General features: G+C 34.1%; 1 protein-coding gene across 1 annotated transcript in view; it reads left to right on the top strand.

The window, feature by feature from the left end:
• The window catches only part of NBEA (neurobeachin), a 699,286-nt gene that overhangs the window by 608,295 nt on the left and 78,740 nt on the right, over positions 1–12,251 (top strand).

Raw genomic sequence — 12,251 nt, 5'->3', positions numbered from 1 at the left:
CCCCCAATAAATGAATGATAAGGAAATATCCTGATTGCTAGCTTTATCCACTATCATTGCCTTTCTTCAAACTCACCAGGATTTAAAAACACTTAAATTTGGTTATTGGATTGGCAGGTAGGTACTTTTAAAAAATCAGGCCTTCTTGTGATTTCATTTGTTTGAGGAAATCTCAGTTTAAAAGTACAAAAACAAACCCCCCCCCAAAAAAAAAAAAACCAAAAAAAAACCTTTATCAATGTAGATCCACAACTGTTCTGCAACCAAAGTCTTTAAGAGAGTTTTTTGTCACTCAAACATCATTAGGATTTTCTCAGTCACATAGCAAGCAAGTATTTTTCAGAGCTAGGATTTGAACCCAGATTTCTTCCATTCTAAGACCAACTCTTTATTCAACATAACACACTGATTCAAGATAATATTAATAACCTGCTAGGACAAGTTAATGAAAGTTTTTTTTTCTATTATTATAAGAATTTTGTTATTGTTGTTGAAAGGGCAGCTAGGCAATAAGACTCATCCTCACTGAGTTCAAATCTGGCCTCAGACATTTACTAGTTCTGTGACTCTGGGCAAACCATGTAAACCCTGTTTAAATCATGTAACCTTGTTTGCATCAGTTTCCTCATCTGCAAAATGATCTTGAGAAGAAAATGACAACTTATTTCAGTATTTTTGCCAACATAGAATTGAGAATTTTTAAATTAGTCCTATTTTAATGCTTCATAAATAATGAAGTTGAAAATATTTCCGGGTTTGGACTCAAAATACTTGAGTACATTCCCAACCATACCATTTACCAGGTATATGACAATGAGCAAAACACTTTCTCTGAAGCTCACTTTTCTGATATATAAAAATGAATGTTAGACTGTGTGATCTTTTAGCTCTCTTGATCTCTCTCTCTCTCTCTCTCTCTCTCTCTCTCTCTCTCTCTCTCTCTCACACACACACACACACACACACACACACACACACACACACACACACATACCAGAAAGTGAGAAAAAAGAGACTGAATTAGTAGAGAATAAAGAGACACAGAGAAAGCATATTGAAGGTAATCCCAGAGGGATAGGCTCTAGCATCTGAGGGAACAGGAAAGACCTCCTCTATAAGGTATAGTTTGACCTAAGCTTTGACAGAAACTAGGGAAATAGAAAGGTAGAAAGGAGGAGAATTCTCCAAGCATGGGAGACAGTCCATGTAAAGGGCTGTTACCTGGCATGTAAGAATTCTAGGCTATTTATTTAATTAGATTCATAATTTTATTTTACTAACAATTATTTTTAGAATGAAAGAATCATCTAATATTTGTTTATGCAAAATAAATTATTATGTGCATTTGAATCTAAATCTTAAATCTAAAATTTTGGTAGTCAAAAACAAAAAATCTATTTTAATTGATTTTTAAAAAATAATATTCAAATAACTAGCACTTTAATGAAAGATAGTTACTTTCTGATGACTTTTGAAATTTCTTAGTGACTGATAAAGGAAATACTTTTCTTAATATAAAAGTATTTGGTATTCCTAAACCCCTTTCCTCCAAAGATCTGAAAGCATTTTATATACTTTTTAAATTTTACTCTCAAAATGTGAAATATATTGTTAGTAAATATAAATTCTTACTCCCAGGAGTTTAGAGTCTATGGAGATTATCTGCCTTCTCTCCAAATTCCATATCCCAACCCCAATACATCTTTTATGTTTTAAAGTATGTCTTAGATATTACTATGTTCATTATTATTTAGCTTTCTTTTTTTTTTTATTTCTAGTTCTTACCAATGCTTTGAATATAGCAAGTACTTAATAAATATTTTATTGATTGAAGTGCAAATTTTATGCCTGTAGTTCAATTTTTCCCAATATTTTTATTAGAGAATTTTGCTCAACTTTTTATTTTTTATTCAGTGATTTCAGTGTAAAGATAAATAAAAGGGAAGATGATGAGAAGTTTAACAGTAAATATGGCTTAGATTAAAGAAACAAAAGAAGTTGACAATTTTAAACTCCTTAGAAGCCTCAAATTTATATAAATATTTCTTGTCTTACCAAAGTTAGAAGGGCGTTATATAGTGAGTACAAATAATATCACAAAAATTGAAATTATTAGTATATTATTAGATAGGAAATTAATGATAACCAAAAGTGGGAATTATGTCAAAATCAGCTGTCTACATGCAATTATATCATTGACTAGTTGAACAAAAGCCAAATCAACATACAATTAAAAGAAAAAAGATGAAAAGATACTGTGAATGATTGCAGTAATTGCATTCAAATTAGTTTGTCAGTGATTAAAGAAGAAAAAATGGAAAAAAACAAGTCAGTCATTGAACAAGCAATTGTTAGGTACCTACTTTGTACTAGGCACTATTCCTAAGAGTGGAGGAAAGCAAAAATAGATCCTGTCCCCAAAGAGCTTACATTTTTTTTTTCCCAGGGTCACAACAGATTCACAAATAAGTATTTACAAAACAAATAGAAGGTAATTAAAGAAGAGGGGAAACCATTGGGAATGGAGAGGAAGAAAAGACTTCCAGAAGATTGCTTGAGCAGAATTTTGAAAGAATAAGGCATTCTTAGTGAATGTGTCCCAAAAGAAGAGAAAACAAAATAACAGGAAGGTCAGGATGACTGAACTATAGTGTTAGAAGGCAAATAATCAATAATAAAGTTAAAAAGAAGGGCTTATTTGGGGCAATATGTAGAGGATTTTAAAAACTCGTCAAACTTCTGTTGTATCCTAGAGGTTAGAGGGAATCAATGGAGTCTATTAAGGAGGACAATGACATGATCATACTTGTTCTTTAAGAAAATAACTGTGGCCTATGTGAGGAATGGGTGGATTGGATAGGGAAGAGAATTTAGCCACTTAGATTATTACCATTTTCTGCAAAGAAAGCCACAAGAAGCCAAAAGAGCTTTGAAACTAACTTGTCCAACAAACTTGATCTCTTTGCTAAGTAGAGAGAGATGAAAGCTAAGAATGTTGCAGATTTATAGTATAAACTCATTTGTAAAGCTCTAGAGAGAAGTACAATAGGTTAAGAGCAGTATTGCAAGTAGTAGACATTTACTTTGTGTTTGGTTTTGTATATTTTGCATCCCCCAGTAAAAGATAAGTTCTTTGATATTAGAGACTGTTGAGTGTTTGTATTTGTATCCCAATACTTTGTGTAGTGCCAGGCATAAGGAAGGAGTCTAAAAACTACTTTTTTTTTTTATTAGTTTATTGATTAGTAAGCAGAATAAAGGATTTCTTCAAAGGAACGTATGACTGGAAGAAACGGGTAGGTAAATCACGTAACAAGAGTAAGGAATAAGAAGTCAGAAAGATTAGTGGCAGATCCTTAGTGTGGATTTTCTTTACATTTTCTTGGAGCACATGGATGGGAGCACAGGATTGCCTGACATAGTGGGGTTACAGTATGCATCATTAGTATCACAACCATAAAGTCACAGTTCATCGGAGTATTAGGATTACATTTTGTAGCTCCCCTACTGGGAAGTAAGCTCTTACATGACAGGAACTATTTCATTTTTATGTTACTGTATTACCATCTCCCTTATATAAAGTAAGTTCTTAATATTTATTTATTGAATAAAATTGAAGGCTCAGAACATTTCAAGAACTGCTACAGGAGAATTATGATTTCAAAAGTTACTGAACAATCCATACAGGAAAAACTAAATGGGTTTTTTAAAATTCATATTATCCAGATCATAACATACAGTTGGGGGAAGGGATAATCCATTAAATAATGTATAGACAATAAGTTGGACCAAAAATTAAATTGAAAAATGAGAATAAGCCAATTTACATTAAGAATGTTACACCACTCTCTCTGGTTTAAAGCCCTTATTAAGACAAATGTTGTCTTAGTGATATAGTGGTTGTGATTCTTGAAAGCACACAATCTCTTGAAAAGTAATTGTTGCAAATGACTCAAAGTACATTGGAGAAAATGCTTTATAGATTATGCAAATATGAAAGCCCATATTTTTGGTGATGAACTTATGTATGCAAAGGGACATAAAACATATTATTGAGGAAATGTATCATCATTAAGCAGACCAGATCAGTCATGTGATAAGATTGAAGAATAAAAAATATAATAGCCAAAACCACAAAAGAGAAAGAGACCTAGATGAATACTTCTATTATATTGGATGTTTTCTCTTTGAAGAATCTGTGAAAGGATGTAGATAAAAATTACATAGGATGAGAAGGTGTGTGTGACTAGTGATATGTACTAGTTGAGGAAATACCCAAGTCAACAATATTACACTTTTATTAAAATAATGAAGGATTTAAAGGAGGAACTATGAATACTGGCCTTATCAGTTTGCCAATATTATGAAGAGGGAAACATAACTAACGTGGTAGATGACATAATAGGAGCCTCCTAAAGTTCTCAACATGTTGGAAGATTTTACTAAATCAAATAAATTACTAAGGCCAGTCACCAGCACAAGAATAGATAACTGCCCAAAAAAAGTCTGGAATTTTACTTGACTACAATTTCATTGTGTAACTAGTAAAATGGCTGCCATGTATTAAACTTCATTAAATGACATAATATCCACAACATTGCAGGTGATAAGTATACTATATCCTGCTCTGGACAGACCACATCTAGAGTATTATGAAATCACATTCTATAGTTCATTTACACAGAGTATTACGTATAAGTATTTAATGTTCAAAAGTTCAAGAGTTTTGAACTTACAATCTCATGAAAGAGATAAAACCACAGTACCAAATGAAATAGAGTAAATATTAAGAGGTAGAAAAGTGCCAAGCTGTTTCTAAAGAAGGAAAGATTATTTTTTACATGGATAGACAAGGAACAAGTAATTATTAAGTTTCTACTTTATGCAGGTCCCATGTTAGACATTGAGAATCATCATCATCATAATGACATTATATAGTACTTTAAATTTTGAAAAATGTCTCTCCAAACTTAATCAACTAGTTCTTTAGACAACAGACCATAGAGGTTATCACATTTTGTGGAAGAACTAATGGAGGCCCATATAAGTGAAGTTACTTGACTAAAGTACTATAGCTAGTTGATGGTAGAACTGGGTTTGAAACATAGGCTTTATTAGTATTTGATACCAGAACGTTTTTAAAGAGCTTCAGCTCTTAGGAAAATTCCAGAATGGATCATTAAACTAGATGGTCAGTGGGCACCTTCCTAGGAAAAAAAAAAACCATGATTACAAACAGTGATCATAGCTTCTTTAAGAGCAACAGACTAACCTTATTCCCTTTTTTGAAAGGATTTCGTTAAGCTAGGAGATCAGGGGAATATAAGCAGTTGCAAAAATATTTCATTTTTGAGAAGATATATTGGTATAATGTGGTTTAAGTTATAATAAAATTAAGTCCATTATGGCTTTTCTCAAAGAATTCTTTTTAATGATTTGTTGCTAGATAAGCAAGAAGTCTCCAGTTTGGTTCCATGCTGTTTGTTACTTTCATCAATGACCTAGATAAAAGTATAAATGATATATTCATCAAATTTTTAGATAACATTGAACTGGGAGGGGATAGCTCAGGATATCAAAGAATTGACAGGTTAGAGCAGGGGTTCTCAAACTATGGCCCTTGGGCCAGATGCAGCCTCTGAGGACGTTTATGCCGGCCCCTGGGTTATAGTAAATAGGCTGAGGGGCGGAGACAGATTGTGAGTTTTTGTTTTTACTATAGTCTGGCTCTCCCACAGTCTGAGGGACAGTGAACTGGCCCCCTATTTAAAAAGTTTGAGGACTACTGTTAGAGCATTGGGAATAACAATAATAATGATAATGATGATAACAATAACATTTATATACAATACTTTGAGGTTTGCAAAGTGTTTTATAAATATTAACTCATTTTATCCTCTCAACAACCCTGGAAAGCAGGTGCTATTATTATCCCCATTTTACAGAGGGGGAAATTGAAGTAGACATAGGCTTATTCATAATCATACATCTAATAAGTGTCTGAGGGCCAGATCTAAACTCCTGACTCCAGGCTTAGTGCTCTATCCACTGTACCACTTAGCTACCTAAATCTAGTAAGATGACATTCAGTAAGAATGAATGTAAAATCTTCCATTTAGGTTAACACATCACTTTTATAGCTATAGGATGAAGTTAGCAATTTGTTGGGGCAGTAGAGTAGGGGCAATAGAGCTGAGAAATTCAGTGGTCTGCAAGCTCAGTAGGAAATCACCAATATTGTAAGTCAAACAAAAATGTTAATGCAACCTTAGGCTACAATCTTAGAGACTATAGCTTTTAGAAAAACTGAAGCATGGAAGTGTGGAAAGGGTCCTGGCTTTGGAGTCAGAAGATCTGGGTTCAAACCCCTTCTCTAATGCTTATTACCTCTGTGATTTACCCTCCTGCATCTCAGTTCCCCAGTAGGCAAAATGAAAGGGTTAAACTGAATAGTATCTAAGCTCTAGGTTTAGGATCCTGTGATTTCTAGGAAGAGAGAGGTAATCAATTGATTATATAATTATTATATAATTATATAATTATTATATCAATTGTATAATTATATCAATTATATAATATTATATAATTATTATATCAATTGATTTATAATTATTTTAAGTGAAGGCTTCTTTGTCAGAAGGTGGGGGCAGAGGATAAGTTGAGTTAGTGATAAAAAAAATATCCCAAAAAAGCATCAAGCAAACTTTTTAACACAAGAACAAAGTATAGATGGGGACACAGACAATAATTTTGATACAGTCTTGTTAAATTCAACATATATTTTAAAGTTTAAATTGCATGAAATTCAGTTTCTTATGCCTTATTTTTATTCTTTGTGGGTAGAAATGCTTGTGTTTCCTAATATCTGTTGTGCTTTCTTAATTTTAAAGAAATAGGGGCAGCTAGTGAATAGAGCACCAGCTCTGGAGTTAGGAGGACCTTGAGTTCAAATCTGGTCTCAGACACTTAACACTTACTACTAGCTATGTAGTAAGCTAGTCACTTAACTCTAATTGCTGCTCAAAGAAAAAAAAAATTAATGAGAGATAGACCATTTCTAATGAGGGGCTGGGGGACATGACTTTGATTATATCACTCTTATTCTATATCCAGCCCAAATCTGTCCAAGCAATCTAGACAAAAGGAATCCCCAATTCTACCTGAAGAGAACACAATAAGTCCCAAATTCACCTCATTCAATTCTCTTTGAAAGGTGGTCTAGTTGAGTGGGGCCAAAAGCAGATATCCAAAGGAATTGGGCAGTCTCATCACCATAATATCCTTCACAAGGACTGGACTTTGAGGAAGTTGAAAGGGAAAAAACCCTGTGTCCCAACACCTACCCCCATAAATTAGTAATTGATTATTAATAGTCATTTCTCATTTAGTCTTTACTGTAGAAGTTAAAACACCTTATAATATTTTTGTAAATTATTATTTATAATGCAGTACAAAAAAAGATTAGTAACTTAAAAAGTTCCTGCAAATCAATCAGAGTAGGAGGTAAAAGAAGTCTTGGAAAACCTATTAGAGAAGCATTTAGGAAGTTTATAGGATCATAAAGCAAAATGGAAGAGATGGAAGGGACCTCAGAGGCTATCTGCTCCTGACCCCTTAGTTTACAAATTTAAAAAACTTAAGGTCCAGCAGAGTAGTTAAATGAGTTATAACTGTGTTTGAGGCAAGACTAGAACGCAGGTCTTCCCAGTCACAAAGCTGACTCCCTATCTTATGCACCGTTATTTCTCTCAATAATTTTCTTTATAAACAATCACAAAAACAAGTCATTCTTGCTCATTCTTCGTGTGTCTTTAAGTTTTTGCTTTTACTATTCTTCATTTAGCCTACATTTAATAAAGATAACAAAAAACCTTCAAGCAGAACACATTTAAATTATCTAAAAGATTGAGGGGAAAATAGATTCTTAAGTGCCAAAATAAAAAGATTGTCTCATAATCCCAGCAAAATTATATATAATTCAGTAAAGAAAGCTAATTATAAAATTCTTCTATAAAGGATTCTGTTTAATAAAATAACACATGAACTAAATGCAAATAAAATATTCAGTCATATTAGAATTCAGAAGTAATATCCAAGAATTTATGGGGGTTTTACATCCTCCCTTGGATAAAAGTAAAATATTAAACTAAATATGGCTCACAAAACCTCCCTGATGGGTTTCTAATTCTCTTTTGTTGCTTTCAGGCATTCATTAGTCGTATACAAAGAATTCTTGCAAAATAGCTTTTTCATCACTGAAGTTCTATTATTTATAACACACACACACACACACACACACACACACAGAGCTTACATTTTCTGTACTAACTGAAGTTTTAGCCTGATGGATTGTGGTAATGGTGGTAGTGGTAGTGGTAGTGGTTGTTGCCATAGTTTAAATTAAATTGTGTTGGAAGGGAGAGGTTTGGAAGGAGATAAAAGAGAATTTTTTTAAAGTGTTTTAGTTCAGTGGTAAAGACAGTCAAAATATAACTTTAAAGACTCTAATTGAATATGCAGGCTGCAGATTATACAGCTCCATTGCTTTTCCCTTCTCATCTTGCTTTCTGAGTATGTTCTTCTTTATTATTCTTATTATTCAGTAAGCACCAAAAGTTGAGGTTCAGTCATGTGAAGAATTCACAATGGCCATTCTCTTTGGTTTAAAAAAAAAAAGATTTATTTAGGGGAATAGATGATAAACAAAATGAAAGGATACAATAGATACCATTAATAATAAATATGAAACTGAGTGGAAGAGCATATGAAAGACATATTCATCAGTGGAACTCACAATTACCCAGTAGAAAGAGAGTACCTTATGAGGTTGGGGAATGTCTTTAGCTGGTAGGCTAAATCCAGAAAGGGACTTAGCGCCCTAAAGAGTTAGCCATATGGAAGAAAAGTGGGGTTGAGAAACATGGTATTTATTAAGCACTTTCTCTCTTGGTTCTCCTCCTATCTAGTAATTCCTTCTGTCTCCTTTTGCTGCATCCTTTTTCAAATGAGACCCACTAATTGTAGGTGTTCTTGGGGTCTTATCCTGGATTCCCTGTTCTTCTTCCTCTATACTGTTTTACTTGGTGATCTCATCAGCTCCCACACATTTAATTGCTATCTCTATCTCTAGGTCACAAATCTACCTTTCCTGTCCCAATGACCTCTTTGCTGACCTCCAATCTCATATCATCTACTGCTCTTCAGAAACTTCAAACTGGATGTCCAGTAGACATTTTAAACTCAGATCCCAAAGAAAAATCATTATTTGTCCCCCAAAACCCTCCTTCCTTCCCTGTTACAATAGAGGAGTCCACCATTCTCCCCATTCTTCAAGCCCACAGCCTAAGAGTCATCTTGGAATCCTCACTATCTCTTAACTCCCCTCCACTTTGTTATTAAGGCCTGTCAATTTTCACCTTTTTAACATCTCTTGAATTATGCCCACTTCTCTCTCTGACACTGTCACTGCTCGAAAACAAACTCTCATCATCTCATCCTTGGAATTATTACAGTGGCTTGCTAGAGGGTCTGCCTGCTACCCTATCCCAATCCAACCTCCATTCAGACATTAAAGTGATTTGCAAAGCATAAATTAAGTCACCCCTTTCTGCCTCTACCTAATAAACTGCAGTGCCTCCCCACGACCTTCAGGATCAAATACAAAATCTTCTGCTTGTTTGTCAGTCTTTTATAATCTAGCCCCCCTCTGTCTCTTCAGTCTTTTTGTGCTTTGTTGTTTGCCTCATATTTTTTAAGTACCATTTGTCTTCTGGCTGTTTCAAGAAGAGGGTGCTCCCTGCTCAGGACATTTTTCTACCCAGCTCTCTCTCTCATACTTGAAGTGCTCTCCTTTTTGTTCTCTGCTTATTGATATATATAGCTTCCTTTAAATAATCCTATTTTCTAAAGAATGCCTTTCCCCACTTCCTCTTACCTCTTAATTCTAGGGCCTTCCCTCTCTAAATGATTTCCCCTTTATCTTCTGTGTAGTTTGTTTATATGTATTTGTTGTCTTTATCATTAGATTATGAACTCTTTTAAAGCAGGAACTATCTTTTGCCCCAGTACTCACCAAAATGTCAGGCACATAATAAGCTCTTAATAAATGTTTGTTGATTGCATGATTTCTATTTGTAAATCCTGACTTTAGAATTGAAGATAGCGAAAAGCAAAAATGTAGGCCTTACTCTCATATTCTACTAGGAGAGACAACATGCAAATAAATGTATATAAGATATAAAATATGTACAACACTTATAAATAAACTATCATCTCAGAGGGAAGGGGGGAATAACAGGGAACTGGGAGAGGTATTTTGCAGAAGGTAAAATTAGAGCTGAGTCTGAAAGCCAGAAAAACTAAAGCAGTATAGCTGAAAATGAACATACCAGGTAGAGTAGTTAGCCACTGAAAAGGTATGGAGTGGGGAGAATGTCTGGCAAGGAATCAGAAAGAATAGAATATAACTGGATTTTAGAGCATATGGATGGAGGAATAAAGTATTTTAAAAAATGAAAACATCAGCTAGATTATGAAAGATAATAAAAGAAAAACAAAAAGATTTTATATTTGACCCTGGATCAATAGACTGGCTCAGTGGTCCAAGTTTGAGGTGATGATGGCCTCTACCAGTATGGTGGCAGTATCAGATATTGTGAAGGTAGAAATAGTAAAATTTGAACAGAAGATATGTTGGATGAGTAACTAAGGAATCAAGTGTGACTACAGTTATGAACCTGAATGACTGGGAAGAATGGTAGTTCCCTTGACAAAAAGGAAATAGTTTGGAATAAAGGCACTGAGTTTGGTTTTGAACATACTGAGTTTGAAATGTCTATGGAATAGTTCAGTCAGATTCTGTTGAACAGTTCAAGTAGATTTAAGAATCATCAATTTAGAGATAATAATTGAATCCATGGGAACTGATGAGATCACCAGTGAAGTAATACAGAGGGAAAAGAGAAGAGGGCCTATGACAGAGCCTTAGGGGACACCCATAGTTAGCAGACATAACTTGGATGACAATCCATCAAAGGAAACTGAAATGAAATGGTCAGAAAGTTAGGAAGAGGGGCAGCTAGGTGGCGTAGTGGATAGAGCAGAAGCCTTGAATTCAGGAGGACCCGAGTTCAAATGTGGTCTCAGACACTTAACACTTCCTAGCTGTGTGACCCTGGGAAAGCCACTTAACCCCAGCCTCAAAAAAAAAAAAAAAAAAGTTAGGAAGAAAACTAGGAAAGATTGGTGTCTTGAAGAACTAGAGAAAAAAAAGTACTGTTATAAATAACAAAAATGGCCAATATTTATGTAGTGCTTGTCATGTTCCTGCACTGTGCTAATCATACCATTATTATTTCATTGATCCTCATAACAATCTTGGGAGACAGATGCTGCTGTTATCCCCATTTTTACATATGAGGAAATTGTGACAAGCAAAGGTGATTTGTTACATAACTAGGATGAGTCTGAGGTCAAATTTGAACTCAGATCTTTCTGACTTCAGACCTGGAACAAACGATGATGTCCATTGTGCCGTCTAGCTGTTGCACCATGGCCACCAGACCTTATCATTGTCCTGCACTGGGACCTAATGCTTACTGGCCTTGAACTGCATTCCCCTTTTATCCAAATGAAACATCTTTCCTTTTTTTCTTCCCAGTTGTCTTAGGCTGGAAAATTATTTCATCCTGTCTTTTTGTTTGTCTTGCTGTTGCAGGATTTGTTTCGAGGCTCTATTTTATAGTTATTTGGATGTGAATTTGGGAGAGTTCCGATGATTTCCAGCTTATTTTCTACCATCTTGGCTCTAGCACTCAATAAATGTGTTAAAAAATTGATAAAATTGCTTTTATACACAATTATAATAATAGACTTTAATCCTTGAGATTTTAAGCTCTTTCGAGGTCAAAGACAATCTGTTAATCTGTTAATTGTTATAAACAACCATGTTGACTGGGACTGGAATGGATTGAATTGGCTAAGTTAATTAGGCACAGTTCAATCATTTATTCAACAAACATCAATTACTGGTTGAGTTCAAAACACTGGGTTAGGTACTATTGACTGATAAGAAATAAAATTCCATGTAGGAAAGAGTATTAAAATTCTGTTAACTAAACCTACAAAGAGAGGCTTTTTAAATGAAAGTATGGATTTTCTAATTTATTTATGGATATTTCTTCTATTCATATTGATTTTAGAATCAGAAAAAAAAATTTATATAATAGGAAAATATAAGATGTGGGAGAATC

This window comes from Sminthopsis crassicaudata, chromosome 3 (genome assembly GCF_048593235.1).
Source record: "Sminthopsis crassicaudata isolate SCR6 chromosome 3, ASM4859323v1, whole genome shotgun sequence".
Lineage (NCBI taxonomy): Eukaryota > Metazoa > Chordata > Mammalia > Dasyuromorphia > Dasyuridae > Sminthopsis > Sminthopsis crassicaudata.
Note: the sequence above shows the minus strand (reverse complement) of the source record. Positions and strands in the feature narration are given on the sequence as shown.